We start from the raw sequence: 16330 nt of genomic DNA on the forward strand, positions 1-16330 counted from the left end.
ATTCCCGTACGATGCACAAAATATTCAAGGTCGGTATTTAAGCCAAAAATAAATTGTAATTATTTAACTAGACCTTTTAAAAAGAACAGCCTGATAAATTTCTCAACAAAAAAACTCATAATGACGGCATAATTTGAGCATTGATTGCTGTTGCAATGAAAGCATAGCAATTTTACAATGTGCTGACATTAAAACGAGTCCCGTACGATGCAAACTTTTATTCATCGAACTCAATCGCAAACTTCAAGCTTCGTTGCTGTAGAGGTAGCAAAGCAGACTTCCAAGCTCTTGACATGGGTTCGATTCCCGTACGATGCACAAATTATTAAAAGTTGGTAGTTACGCCAAAAATAAATTGTAATTAGCGAACTAAAACTTTTTATCAGAACAACCTGATAAATTTCTAAACAAAACAAAAAATTCATTGTGACGGCATAATTCACGCATTGCTGTTGCAATAAAAGCATAGCAGCCTTCCAAGCTGCTGACATGGGTTCGATTCCCGTATGATGCACAAAATATTCAAAGTCGGTAGTTAAGCCAAAAATAAATTTTAATTATTTAACTAGACCTTATAAAAAGAACAGCCCGATAAGTTTCTCAACAAAGCAAAAACTCAAAGTGACGGCATAATTTGAGGATTGATTGCTGTTGCAATGAAAGCATAGCAGTCTAACAAGGTGTTGACATTAAAACGAGTCCCGTACAATGCAAACTTTTCCTGATAGAACTAAAGAGCAAACATCACGCATTGTTGGTGTAGTGCTATCATAGCAGCCTCCCAAGCTGTTGACATGGGTTCGATTCCCATACGATGCACAAAATATTCAAAGTCGGTATATAAGCCAAAAATAAATTGTAATTATTTAGCTAGACCTTTTAAAAAGAACAGCCTGATAAATTTCTCAACAAAAAACTCATAGTGACGGCATAATTTGAGCATTGGTTGCTGCTGCAATGAAAGCATAGTAATTTTACAATGTGTTGACATTAAAACGAGTCCCGTACGATGCAAACTTTTATTCCTCGAACTCAACCGCAAACTTCAAGCTTCGTTGGTGTAGAGGTAGCATAGCAGACTTCCAAGCTCTTGACATGGGTTCGATTCCCGTACGATGCACAAATTATTAAGAGTTGGTAGTTACGCCAAAAATGAATTGTAATTAGCGAACTAAAACTTTTTATCAGAACAACCTGATAAATTTCTAAACAAAACAAAAAATTCATTGTGACGGCATAATTCAAGCATTGCTGTTGCAATAAAAGCATAGCAGCCTCCCAAGCTGTTGACATGGGTTCGATTCCCGTACGATGCACAAAATATTCAAAGTCGGTAGTTAAGCCAAAAATAAATTTTAATTATTTAACTAGACCTTTTAAAAAGAACAGCCCGATAAGTTTCTCAACAAAGCAAAAACTCAAAGTGACGGCATAATTTGAGGATTGATTGCTGTTGCAATGAAAGCATAGCAGCCTTACAAGGTGTTGAAATTAAAACGAGTCCCGTACAATGCAAACTTTTATTGATAGAACTAAAGCGCAAATTTCAAGCATTGTTGGTGTACAAGTAGCATAGCAGCTTTGCAAGCTGTTGACATGGGTTCGCTTCCCGTACGATGCACAAATTATTCAAAGTTGGTAGGTAAGCCAAAAATAATTTGTAATTAGCTAACAAAAATTCTTTATCAGAACAGTCTAATAAATTTCTCAACAAAACAAAAACCTCATAGTGACCGCACAATTTGAGCATTGATTGCTGTTGCTATGAAAGCATAGCAGACTAGCAAGCTGTTGACATGGGTTCGAGTCCCGTATGATGCACAAATTATCAAAAGTTGATTGCGATTGCTGTTGCAATGAAAGCAAAGCAGTCTTACAAGTTGTTGACATTAAAACGAGTCCCGTACGATGCAAACTTTTATTGATCGAACTAAAGAGCAAATTTTAAGCACTGTTGGTGTAAAAGTAGCATAGCAGACTTGCAAGCTGTTGACATGGGTTCAATTCCCGTACGATGCACAAATTATTCAAAGTTGGTAGGTAAGCCAAAAATAATCTGTAATTAGCTAACAACAATTTTTATCAGAACAGCCTAATAAATTTCTCAACAAAACAAAAACCTCATAGTGACGGCATAATTTGAGCATTGATTGATGTTGCAATGAAAGCATAGCAGACCCAAAACATGTTGACATTAAAACTAGTCCCGTGCGATGCATACTTTTTTCATCAAATTAAGTATCAAACTTCAATCATCGTTGGTGTAGTGGTAGCATAGCAGCCTTCCAAGCTGTTGACATGGCTTCGATTCACGTACGATGCACAAATTATTCAAAGTTGGTGGTTCAGCCAAAAACAATATAAAATTAGCTAACTAAACTTTTTTTATCAGAACAGCCTGATAAATTTCTGAACAAAAAAAAATTCATTGTGACGGCATAATTCAACAATTGCTTTTGCAATGAAAGCATAGCAGCCCCACAAGATGTTGACATTAAAACGAATCCCATACGATGCATACTCTTTTTCATTAAATTAAATAGCAAACATAAAGAATCGTTGGTGTAGTGGTAGCATAGCAGCCTTCCAAGCTGTTGACATGGTTTCGATTGCCGTACGATGCACAAATTATTCAAAGTTGGTGGTTGAGCCAAAAACAATATTAAACTAGCTAACTAAATTTTTTTATCAGAACAGCCTGATAAATTTCTGAACAAAACAAAAAATTCATTGTGACGGCATAATTCAAGCATTGCTTTTGCAATGAAAGCATAGCAGTCTTACAAGGTGTTGACATTAAACCGAGTCCCGTACGATGCAAACTTTTATTGATCGAACAAAAGAGCAAACTTCAAGCATCGTTGGTGTAGTGGTAGCATAGGAGCCTCTCAAGCTGTTGACATGGGTTAGAATCCCGTACGATGCACAAATTATTCAATGCTGGTAGTTCAGCCAAAATTAATTTGTAATTAGCTAACAAAAATTTTTTATCAGAACAGCCTAATAAATTTCTCAACGAAACAAAAACCTCATAGTGACGGCATAATTTGTGCATTGATTGATATTGCAATGAAAGCATAGCAGTCTTACAAGGTTTTGACATTAAAACGAGTCCCGTACAATGCAAACTTTTATGCATCAATTTAAATAGCAAACTTAAAGCATCGTTGTTGTAGTGTTAGCATAGCAGACTTCCAAGCTGTTGACTTGGAATCGATTCCCTTACGATGCACAAAACATTCAAAGTTGGTAGTTAAGCCAAAAAAATGTAATTAGCTAACTGAAACTTTTTATCAGAACAGCCTGATAAATTTCTCAACAAAACAAAAAAAAACTCATAGTGACGGCATAAATTAAGCATTCATTGCTGTTGCATTGATCCTAAGTTGGTAATTAGGCCAAAAATAAATTATAATTAGCTAATTGAAACTTTTTATCAGAACAGCCAGGTATATTTCTCAACGAAACAAAAATCTCATTGTGACGGCATAATTCAAGCATCGCTGTTGCAATGAAAGCATAGCAACCCCGAAAGATGTTGATATTAAAACGAGTCCCGTACGATGCATACTCTTTTTCATTAAATTAAGTAGCAAGATTCAAGCATCGTTGGTGTAGTGGTAGCATAGCAGCCTTCCAAGCTGTTGACATGGCTTCGATTCACGTACGATGCACAAATAATTCAAAGTTGGTGGTTAAGCCAAAAACAATATAAAATTAGCTAACTAAACTATTTTTTATCAGAACAGCCAGATAAATTTTTCATCAAAACAAAAAATTCATTGTGACGGCTTAATTCAAGCATTGCTGTTGCAATGAAAGCATAGCAGTCTTACAAGATGTTGACATTAAAACGAGTCCCGTACGATGCAAACTTTTATTCATCAAATTAAATAGCAAACTTCAAGTATCGTTGGCGTAGTGGTAGCATAGCAGCCTTCCAAGCTGTTGACATGGCTTCGATTCACGTACGATGAACAAGTAATTCAAAGTTGGTGGTTAAGCCGAAAACAAAATAAAATTAGCTAACTCAACTTTTTTAATCAGAAAAGCCTGAAAAATTTCTCAAAAAAATAAAAAAAATTCATTGAGACGGCATAATTCAAGTACTGCTGTTGCAATGAAAGCATAGCAGTCTTACAAGATGTTGACATTAAAACGAGTCCCCTACGATGCAAACTTTTATTGATCGAACTAAAGATCAAACTTCAAGCAACGTTGGTGTAAAGGTAGCATAGCAGTCTTCCAAGCTTTTCACATGAGTTCGATTCCCGTACGATGCACAAATTATTCAAAGTTGGTAGTTAAGCCGAAAAAAATTGTAATTTGCAAACAAAAACTTTTTATCAGAACAGTCTGATGAATTTCTCAATAAAACAAAAAAACTCATAGTGACGGCACAATTTAAGCATTGATTGCTGTTGCAATGAAAGCATAGCAGTCTTACAATATGTTGACATTAAAACGAGTCCCGTAAGATGCAAACTTTTATTCATCGAAATAAATACCAACCTTCCAGCATCGTTGGTGTAGTGTTAGCATAGCAGCCTTCAAAGCTGTTGATATGGGTTCAAATCCCGTACGATGCACAAATTATTCAAAGTTGGTAGGTAAGCCAAAAATAATTTGTAATTAGCTAACAAAAACTTTTTATTAGAACAGCCTAAGAAATTTCTCAATAAAACAAAAAAACTCATAGTGACGGCACAATTTAAGCATTGATTGCTGTTGCAATGAAAGCATAGCAGTCTTACAATATGTTGACATTAAAACGAGTCCCGTAAGATGCAAACTTTTATTCATCGAAATAAATACCAACCTTCCAGCATCGTTGGTGTAGTGATAGCATAGCAGCCTTCCAAGCTGTTGACATGGCTTCGATTCAGGTACAATGCACAAATTATTCAAAGTTGGTGGTTAAGCCAAAAACAATATAAAATTAGCTAACCAAACTTTTTTTTATCAGAACAGCCTGATAAATTTCTCAACAAAACGTAAAATTCCTTGTGACGGCATAATTCAAGCACTGCTGTTGCAATGAAAGCATAGCAGCCCCACAAGATGTTGACATTAAAACGAGTCCCGTACGATGCATACTTTTATTCATCAAATTAAATAGCAAACTTCAAGCATCGTTGGTGTAGTGGTAGCATAGCAGCCTTCCAAGCTGTTGACATGGCTTCGAATCTCGTACAATGCACAAATTATTCAAAGTTGGTGGTTAAGCCAAAAATTAAAAAAAATGGCTAACTAAACTTTTTTACCAGAACAGCCTGATAAATTTCTCATCAAAACAAAAAAATCATTGTGACGGCATAATTCAAGCATTGATGTTGCAATGAAAGCATAGCAGCCCTACAAGATGATGACATTGAAACGAATCCCGCACGATGCAAACTTTTATGCATCAATTTAAATAGCAAAATTAAAGCATCGTTGGTGTAGTGGTAGAATAGCACCTTTCCAAGATCTTGACTTGGGTTCGATTCCCGTACGATGCAAAAATTACTCAAAGTTGGTAGTTAAGTTATATATAATTAGCTAACTAAAACTTTTTATCAGAACAACCTGATAAATTTCTCAACAAAACAAAAAACTCATAGTGACGGCATAATTTGAGCATTGATTGCTGTTGCAATGAAAGCATAGCAGTCTTACAAGGTGTAGACATTCAAACGAGTCACGTACGATGCGAACTTTAAAGCATCGAACTAAATAGCAAACTTCCAGCATCGTTGGTGTAGTGGTAGCATAGCAGTCTTCCAAGCTGTTGATATGAGTTCGATTCCCGTACGAAGCACAATTTATTCAAAGTTTGTATGTAAGCCAAAAATAATTTGTAATTAGCTAACAAAAACTTTTTATCAGAATAGCCTGATAAATTTCTCAACAAAACCAAAAACCTCATAGTGACGGCATAATTTGAGCATTGATTGCTGTGTCAATGAAAGCATAGCAGTCTTACAAGGTGTAGACATTCAAACGAGTCCCGTACGATGCAAAATTTCATGCATCATTTTAAATACCGAACTTAAAACATCGTTGGTGTAGTGGTAGCATAGCAGACTTCAAAACTGTTGACTTGGGTTCGATTCCAGGACGATGCACAAATTATTCAAAGTTGTTAGTTAAGCCAAAAATAAATTGTAATTAGCTAATTAAAACTTTTTATCAGAACAGCCCGATAAATTTCTCAACAAAACAAAAATCTCATTGTGACGGCATAATTCAAGCATTGCTGTTGCAATGAAAGCATAGCAGCCCCACAAGATGTTGACATTAAAACGAATCCCATACGATGCATACTTTTTTCATCAAATTAAATAGCAAACTTCAAGCATCGTTGGTGTAGTGGTAGCATAGCAGCCATCCAAGCTGTTGACATGGCTTCGAATCTCGTACAATGCACAAATTATTCAAAGTTGGTGGTTAAGCCCAAAATAATAAAAAAACGGCTAACTAAACTTTTTTATCAGAACAGCCTGATAAATTTCTCAACAAAACAAAAAAATCATTGTGACGGCATAATTCAAGCATTGATGTTGCAATGAAAGCATTGCAGCCCTACAAGATGATGATATTGAAACGAATCCCGCACGATGCAAACTTTTATGCATCAATTTAAAGAGCAAAATTAAAGCATCGTTGGTGTAGTGGTAGCATAGCACCTTTCCAAGATCTTGACTTGGGTTCGATTCCCGTACGATGCACAAATTATTCAAAGTTAGCAGCTAAGCCAAAATTAAATTATAATTAGCTAACTAAAACTTTTTATCAGAACAACCTGATAAATTTCTCAACAAAACAAAAAACTCATAGTGACGGCATAATTTGAGCATTGATTGCTGTTGCAATGAAAGCATAGCAGTCTTACAAGGTGTAGACATTCAAACGAGTCCCGTACGATGCAAACTTTAAAGCATCCAACTAAATAGCAAACTTCCGGCATCGTTGGTGTAGTGGTAGCATAGCAGCCTTCCAAGCTGTTGATATGGGTTCGATTCCCGTACGATGCACAAATTATTCAAAATTGGTAGGTAAGCCAAAAATAATTTGTAATTAGCTAACAAAAACTTTTTATCAGAACAGCCTGATAAATTTCACAACAAAACAAAAACCTCATAGTGACCGCATAATTTGAGCATTGATTGCTGTTGCAATGAAAGCATAGCAGTCTTACAAGATGTAGACATTCAAACGAGTCCCGTACAATGCAAACTTTTAAGCATCATTTTAAATAGCAAACTTAAAACGTCGTTGGTGTAGTGGTAGCATAGCAGATTTCAAAACTGTTGACTTGGGTTCGATTCCAGGATGATGCACAAATTTTTCAAAGTTGTTAGTTAAGCCAAAAATAAACTGTAATTAGCTAATTAAAACTTTTTATCAGAACAGCCCGATAAATTTCTCAACAAAACGTAAAATTCCTCGTGACGGCATAATTCAAGCACTGCTGTTGCAATGAAATCATAGCAGCCCCACAAGATGTTGACATTAAAACGAGTCCCGTACGATGCATACTTTTATTCATCAAATTAAATAGCAAACTTCAAGCATCGTTGGTGTAGTGGTAGCATAGCAGCCTTCCAAGCTGTTGACATGGCTTCGAATCTCGTACAATGCACAAATTATTCAAAGTTGGTGGTTAAGCCAAAAATAATAAAAAACAGGCTAACTAAACTTTTTTATCAGAACAGCCTGATAAATTTCTCAACAAAACAAAAACCTCATAGTGACGGCATAATTTGAGCATTGATTGCTGTGTCAATGAAAGCATAGCAGTCTTACAAGGTGTAGACATTCAAACGAGTCCCGTACGATGCAAAATTTCATGCATCATTTTAAATACCGAACTTAAAACATCGTTGGTGTAGTGGTAGCATAGCAAACTTCAAAACTGTTGACTTGGGTTCGATTCCAGGACGATGCACAAATTATTCAAAGTTGTTAGTTAAGCCAAAAATAAATTGTAATTAGCTAATTAAAACTTTTTATCAGAACAGCCCGATAAATTTCTCAACAAAACAAAAATCTCATTGTGACGGCATAATTCAAGCATTGCTGTTGCAATGAAAGCATAGCAGCCCCACAAGATGTTGACATTAAAACGAATCCCATACGATGCATACTTTTTTCATCAAATTAAATAGCAAACATAAAGAATCGTTGGTGTAGTGGTAGCATAGCAGCCTTCCAAGCTGTTGACATGGCTTCGATTCACGTACAATGCACAAATTATTCAAAGTTGGTGGTTAAGCCAAAAACAATATAAAATTAGCTAACCAAACTTTTTTATCAGAACAGCCTGATAAATTTCTCAACAAAACATAAAATTCCTTGTGACGGCATAATTCAAGCACTGCTGTTGCAATGAAAGCATAGCAGCTCCACAAGATGTTGACATTAAAACGAGTCCCGTACGATGCATACTTTTATTCATCAAATTAAATAGCAAACTTCAAGCATCGTTGGTGTAGTGGTAGCATAGCAGCCATCCAAGCTGTTGACATGGCTTCGAATCTCGTACAATGCACAAATTATTCAAAGTTGGTGGTTAAGCCCAAAATAATAAAAAAACGGCTAACTAAACCTTTTTATCAGAACAGCCTGATAAATTTCTCAACAAAACAAAAAAATCATTGTGACGGCATAATTCAAGCATTGATGTTGCAATGAAAGCATTGCAGCCCTACAAGATGATGATATTGAAACGAATCCCGCACGATGCAAACTTTTATGCATCAATTTAAAGAGCAAAATTAAAGCATCGTTGGTGTAGTGGTAGCATAGCACCTTTCCAAGATCTTGACTTGGGTTCGATTCCCGTACGATGCACAAATTATTCAAAGTTGGCAGCTAAGCCAAAATTAAATTATAATTAGCTAACTAAAACTTTTTATCAGAACAACCTGATAAATTTCTCAACAAAACAAAAAACTCATAGTGACGGCATAATTTGAGCATTGATTGCTGTTGCAATGAAAGCATAGCAGTCTTACAAGGTGTAGACATTCAAACGAGTCCCGTACGATGCAAACTTTAAAGCATCGAACTAAATAGCAAACTTCCGGCATCGTTGGTGTAGTGGTAGCATAGCAGCCTTCCAAGCTGTTGATATGGGTTCGATTCCCGTACGATGCACAAATTATTCAAAGTTGGTAGGTAAGCCAAAAATAATTTGTAATTAGCTAACAAAAACTTTTTATCAGAACAGCCTGATAAATTTCACAACAAAACAAAAACCTCATAGTGACCGCATAATTTGAGCATTGATTGCTGTTGCAATGAAAGCATAGCAGTCTTACAAGATGTAGACATTCAAACGAGTCCCGTACAATGCAAACTTTTAAGCATCATTTTAAATAGCAAACTTAAAACGTCGTTGGTGTAGTGGTAGCATAGCAGATTTCAAAACTGTTGACTTGGGTTCGATTCCAGGATGATGCACAAATTATTCAAAGTTGTTAGTTAAGCCAAAAATAAATTGTAATTAGCTAATTAAAACTTTTAATCAGAACAGCCCGATAAATTTCTCAACAAAACGTAAAATTCCTCGTGACGGCATAATTCAAGCACTGCTGTTGCAATGAAATCATAGCAGCCCCACAAGATGTTGACATTAAAACGAGTCCCGTACGATGCATACTTTTATTCATCAAATTAAATAGCAAACTTCAAGCATCGTTGGTGTAGTGGTAGCATAGCAGCCTTCCAAGCTGTTGACATGGCTTCGAATCTCGTACAATGCACAAATTATTCAAAGTTGGTGGTTAAGCCAAAAATAATAAAAAACAGGCTAACTAAACTTTTTTATCAGAACAGCCTGATAAATTTCTCAACAAAACAAAAACCTCATAGTGACGGCATAATTTGAGCATTGACTGCTGTGTCAATGAAAGCATAGCAGTCTTACAAGGTGTAGACATTCAAACGAGTCCCGTACGATGCAAAATTTCATGCATCATTTTAAATACCGAACTTAAAATATCGTTGGTGTAGTGGTAGCATAGCAGACTTCAAAACTGTTGACTTGGGTTCGATTCCAGGACGATGCACAAATTATTCAAAGTTGTTAGTTAAGCCAAAAATAAATTGTAATTAGCTAATTAAAACTTTTTATCAGAACAGCCCGATAAATTTCTCAACTAAACAAAAATCTCATTGTGACGGCATAATTCAAGCATTGCTGTTGCAATGAAAGCATAGCAGCCCCACAAGATGTTGACATTAAAACGAATCCCATACGATGCATACTTTTTTCATCAAATTAAATAGCAAACATAAAGAATCGTTGATGTAGTGGTAGCATAGCAGCCTTCCAAGCTGTTGACATGGCTTCGATTCACGTACAATGCACAAATTATTCAAAGTTGGTGGTTAAGCCAAAAACAATATAAAATTAGCTAACCAAAATTTTTATCAGAACAGCCTGATAAATTTCTCAACAAAACATAAAATTCCTTGTGACGGCATAATTCAAGCACTGCTGTTGCAATGAAAGCATAGCAGCCCCACAAGATGTTGACATTAAAACGAGTCCCGTACGATGCATACTTTAATTCATCAAATTAAATAGCAAACTTCAAGCATCGTTGGTGTAGTGGTAGCATAGCAGCCATCCAAGCTGTTGACATGGCTTCGAATCTCGTACAATGCACAAATTATTCAAAGTTGGTGGTTAAGCCCAAAATAATAAAAAAACGGCTAACTAAACTTTTTTATCAGAACAGCCTGATAAATTTCTCAACAAAACAAAAAAATCATTGTGACGGCATAATTCAAGCATTGATGTTGCAATGAAAGCATTGCAGCCCTACAAGATGATGAAATTGAAACGAATCCCGCACGATGCAAACTTTTAAGCATCAATTTAAATAGCAAACTTAAAGCATCGTTGGTTCAGTGGAAGAATAGTACCTTTCCAATATGTTGACCTGGGTTCGATTCCCGTACGATGCACAAATTATTCAAAGTTGGTAGTTAAGCCAAAAATAAATTGTAATTAGCTAACTAAACCATTTTATCAGAACAACCTGATATATTTCTCAATAAAACAAAAAACTCAAAGTGACGGCATAATTTGAGCATTGATTGCTGTTGCAATGAAAGCATAGCAGTCTTACAAGATGTAGACATTCAAACGAGTCCCGTACGATGCAAATTTTTATGCGTCATTTTAAATAGCAAACTTAAAGCATCGTTGGTGTAGTGGTAGCATAGCAGACTTCAAAGCTGTTGACTTGGGTTCGATTCCCGAACGATGCACAAATTATTCAAAGATGGTAGTTAGGCCAAAAATAAATTGTTATTAGCTAATTAAAAAATTTTTTTTATCAGAACAGCCCGATAAATTTCTCAACAAAACAAAAATCTCATTGTGACGGCATAATTCAAGCATTGCTGTTGCAATGAAAGCATAGCAGCCCTACAAGATGTTGACATTAAAACGAGTCCCGTACGATGCAAACTTTTATGCATCAATTTAAATAGCAAACTTAAAGCATCGTTGGTGTAGTGGTAGCATAGCACCCTTCCAAGATGTTGACTTGCGTTCGATTCCCGTACGAAGCACAAATTATTCAAAATTGGTAGTTATGCCAAAAATAAATTGTAATTAGCTAACTAAACCATTTTATCAGGACAACCTGATAAATTTCTCAATAAAACAAAAAACTCATAGTGACGGCATAATTTGAGCATTGATTGCTGTTGCAATGAAAGCATAGCAGTCTTACAAGGTGTAGACATTCAAACGAGTCCCGTACGATGCAAACTTTTATGCATCACTTTAATTAGCAAACTTCAAGCATTGTTAGTGTAGTGGTAGCATTGCAGCCTTCCAAGCTGTTGACATGGCTTTCATTCACGTACGATGTACAAACTATTCAAAGTTGGTGGTTAAGCCAAAAACAAAATAAAATTAGCTAACTAAACTTTTTTATCAGAACAGCCTGATAAATTTCTCAACAAAACAAAAAATTCATTGTGACGGCATAATTCAAGCATTGCTGTTGCAATGAAAGCATAGCAGCCCTACAAGATGTTGACATTAAAACGAGTCCCGTACGATGCAAACTTTTATGCATCAATTTAAATAGCAAACTTAAAGCATCGTTGGTGTAGTGGTAGCATAGCACCCTTCCAAGATGTTGACATGGCTTCGAATCTCGTACAATGCACAAATTATTCAAAGTTGGTGGTTAAGCCCAAAATAATAAAAAAACGGCTAACTAAACTTTTTTATCAGAACAGCCTGATAAATTTCTCAACAAAACAAAAATCTCATTGTGACGGCATAATTCAAGCATTGCTGTTGCAATGAAAGCATAGCAGCCCCACAAGATGTTGACATTAAAACGAATCCCATACGATGCATACTTTTTTTCATCAAATTAAATAGCAAACTTCAAGCATCGTTGGCGTAGTGGTAGCCTAGCAGCCTTCCAAGCTGTTGACAAGGCTTCGATTCACGTACAATGCACAAATTATTCAAAGTTGGTGGTTGAGCCAAAAACAATATAAAATTATCTAACCAAACTTTTTTATCAGAACAGCCTGATAAATTTCTCAACAAAACATAAATTTCCTTGTGACGGCATAATTCAAGCATTGCTGTTGCAATGAAAGCATAGCAGCCCTACAAGATGATGACAATAAAACAAATCCCGCACGATGCAAACTTTTAAGCATCAATTTAAATAGCAAACTTAAAGCATCGTTGGTTCAGTGGAAGAATAGTACCTTTCCAATATGTTGACCTGGGTTCGATTCCCGTACGATGCACAAATTATTCAAAGTTGGTAGTTAAGCCAAAAATAAATTGTAATTAGCTAACTAAACCATTTTATCAGAACAACCTGATATATTTCTCAATAAAACAAAAAACTCAAAGTGACGGCATAATTTGAGCATTGATTGCTGTTGCAATGAAAGCATAGCAGTCTTACAAGATGTAGACATTCAAACGAGTCCCGTACGATGCAAATTTTTATGCGTCATTTTAAATAGCAAACTTAAAGCATCGTTGGTGTAGTGGTAGCATAGCAGACTTCAAAGCTGTTGACTTGGGTTCGATTCCCGAACGATGCACAAATTATTCAAAGATGGTAGTTAGGCCAAAAATAAATTGTTATTAGCTAATTAAAAAATTTTTTTTATCAGAACAGCCCGATAAATTTCTCAACAAAACAAAAATCTCATTGTGACGGCATAATTCAAGCATTGCTGTTGCAATGAAAGCATAGCAGCCCTACAAGATGTTGACATTAAAACGAGTCCCGTACGATGCAAACTTTTATGCATCAATTTAAATAGCAAACTTAAAGCATCGTTGGTGTAGTGGTAGCATAGCACCCTTCCAAGATGTTGACTTGCGTTCGATTCCCGTACGAAGCACAAATTATTCAAAATTGGTAGTTATGCCAAAAATAAATTGTAATTAGCTAACTAAACCATTTTATCAGGACAACCTGATAAATTTCTCAATAAAACAAAAAACTCATAGTGACGGCATAATTTGAGCATTGATTGCTGTTGCAATGAAAGCATAGCAGTCTTACAAGGTGTAGACATTCAAACGAGTCCCGTACGATGCAAACTTTTATGCATCACTTTAATTAGCAAACTTCAAGCATTGTTAGTGTAGTGGTAGCATTGCAGCCTTCCAAGCTGTTGACATGGCTTTCATTCACGTACGATGTACAAACTATTCAAAGTTGGTGGTTAAGCCAAAAACAAAATAAAATTAGCTAACTAAACTTTTTTATCAGAACAGCCTGATAAATTTCTCAACAAAACAAAAAATTCATTGTGACGGCATAATTCAAGCATTGCTGTTGCAATGAAAGCATAGCAGCCCTACAAGATGTTGACATTAAAACGAGTCCCGTACGATGCAAACTTTTAAGCATCAATTTAAATAGCAAACTTAAAGCATCGTTGGTGTAGTGGTAGCATAGCACCCTTCCAAGATGTTGACTTGCGTTAGATTCCCGTACGAAGCACAAATTATTCAAAATTGGTAGTTATGCCAAAAATAAATTGTAATTAGCTAACTAAACCATTTTATCAGGACAACCTAATAAATTTCTCAATAAAACAAAAAACTCATAGTGACGGCATAATTTGAGCATTGATTGCTGTTGCAATGAAAGCATAGCAGTCTTACAAGATGTAGACATTCAAACGAGTCCCGTACGATGCAAACTTTTATGCGTCATTTTAAATAGCAAACTTAAAGCATCGTTGGTGTAGTGGTAGCATAGCAGACTTCCAAGCTGTTGACATGGCTTTCATTCACGTACAATGCACAAATTATTCAAAGTTGGTGGTTAAGCCAAAAACAATATAAAATTAGCTAACTAAACTTTTTTTATCAGAACAGCCTGATAAATTTCTCAACAAAACAAAAAATTCATTGTGACGGCATAATTCAAGCATTGCTGTTGCAATGAAAGCATAGCAGCCCTACAAGATGTTGACATTAAAACGAGTCCCGTACGATGCAAACTTTTATGCATCAATTTAAATAGCAAACTTAAAGCATCGTTGGTGTAGTGGTAGCATAGCACCCTTCCAAGATGTTGACTTGCGTTCGATTCCCGTACGAAGCACAAATTATTCAAAATTGGTAGTTATGGCAAAAATAAATTGTAATTAGCTAACTAAACCATTTTATCAGGACAACCTGATAAATTTCTCAATAAAAAAAAACTCATAGTGACGGCATAATTTGAGCATTGATTGCTGTTGCAATGAAAGCATAGCAGTCTTACAAGATGTAGACATTCAAACGAGTCCCGTACGATGCAAACTTTTATGCGTCATTTTAAATAGCAAACTTAAAGCATCGTTGGTGTAGTGGTAGCATAGCAGACTTCCAAGCTGTTGACATGGCTTTCATTCACGTACAATGCACAAATTATTCAAAGTTGGTGGTTAAGCCAAAAACAATAAAAAATTAGCTAACTAAACTTTTTTTTATCAGAACAGCCTGATAAATTTCTCAACAAAACAAAAAATTCATTGTGACGGCATATTTCAAGCATTGCTGTTGCAATGAAAGCATAACAGCCCCACAAGATGTTGACATTAAAACGAGTCCTGTACGATGCATACTTTTTTTCATCAAATTAAACAGCAAACTTCAAGCATCGTTGGTGTAGTGGTAGCAAAGCAGCCTTCCAAGCTGTTGACATGGCTTCCATTCACGAACAATGCACAAATTATTCAAAGTTGGTGGTTAAGCCAAAAACAATATAAAATTAGCTAACTAAACTTTTTTTTATCAGAACAGCCTGATAAATTTCTCAACAAAACGAAAAAATCATTGTGACGGCATAATTCAAGCATTGCTGTTGCAATGAAAGCATAGCAGCCCTGCGAGATGTTGACATTAAAACGAGTCCCGTACGATGCAAACTTTTATGCATCAATTTAAATAGCAAACTTAAAGCATCGTAGGTGTAGTGGTAGCATAGCACCCTTCCAAGATGTTGACTTGGGTTCGATTCCCGTACGATGCACAAATTATTCAAAGTTGGTGGTTAAGCCAAAAACAAATAGTACCTAGCCAACTAAACTTTTTTATCAGAACAGCCTGGTAAATTTCTCAACAAAACAAAAAATTCATAGTGACGGCATAATTTAATCATTGATTGCTGTTTTAATGAAAGCATAGCAGTCTTACAAGATGTAGACATTCAAACGAGTCCCGTACGATGCAAACTTTTATGCGTCATTTTAAATAGCAAACTTAAAGCATCGTTGGTGTAGTGGTAGCATAGCAGACTTCCAAGCTGTTGACATGGCTTTCATTCACGTACAATGCACAAATTATTCAAAGTTGGTGGTTAAGCCAAAAACAATATAAAATTAGCTAACTAAACTTTTTTTATCAGAACAGCCTGATAAATTTCTCAACAAAACAAAAAATTCATTGTGACGGCATAATTCAAGCACTGCTGTTGCAATGAAAGCATAACAGCCCCACAAGATGTTGAGCCTACTTTTTTCATCAAATTAAATAGCAAACTTCAAGCATCGTTGGTGTAGTGGTAGCAAAGCAGCCTTCCAAGCTGTTGACATGGCTTCCATTCACGAACAAAGCACAAATTATTCAAAGTCGGTGGTTAAGCCAAAAACAATATAAAATTAGCTAACTAAACTTTTTTTTATCAGAACAGCCTGATAAATTTCTCAACAAAACGAAAAAATCATTGTGACGGCATAATTCAAGCATTGCTGTTGCAATGAAAGCATAGCAGCCCTGCAAGATGTTGACATTAAAACGAGTCCCGTACGATGCAAACTTTTATGCATCAATTTAAAT

The 16330-nt window shown here is 35.7% G+C and overlaps 1 protein-coding gene and 5 non-coding genes across 17 annotated transcripts in view; 5 read left to right on the forward strand and 1 right to left on the reverse strand.

The window, feature by feature from the left end:
* LOC142342119 (cilia- and flagella-associated protein 46-like) overlaps positions 1-16330 on the reverse strand; it is a 754419-nt gene that overhangs the window by 121484 nt on the left and 616605 nt on the right. The window lies entirely within an intron of this gene.
* Trnag-ccc (transfer RNA glycine (anticodon CCC)) lies at positions 749-819 on the forward strand. The gene has a single exon. It is a non-coding gene; the product is annotated as a tRNA-Gly (tRNA).
* Trnae-cuc (transfer RNA glutamic acid (anticodon CUC)) lies at positions 2856-2926 on the forward strand. The gene has a single exon. It is a non-coding gene; the product is annotated as a tRNA-Glu (tRNA).
* Trnag-ucc (transfer RNA glycine (anticodon UCC)) lies at positions 3604-3674 on the forward strand. Its single transcript has one exon. It is a non-coding gene; the product is annotated as a tRNA-Gly (tRNA).
* On the forward strand, positions 6946-7016 carry Trnag-ucc (transfer RNA glycine (anticodon UCC)). Its single transcript has one exon. It is a non-coding gene; the product is annotated as a tRNA-Gly (tRNA).
* On the forward strand, positions 9071-9141 carry Trnag-ucc (transfer RNA glycine (anticodon UCC)). Its single transcript has one exon. It is a non-coding gene; the product is annotated as a tRNA-Gly (tRNA).

Source organism: Convolutriloba macropyga, chromosome 1, assembly GCF_964194025.1.
Source record: "Convolutriloba macropyga chromosome 1, txConMacr16.3, whole genome shotgun sequence".
Lineage (NCBI taxonomy): Eukaryota > Metazoa > Xenacoelomorpha > Acoela > Convolutidae > Convolutriloba > Convolutriloba macropyga.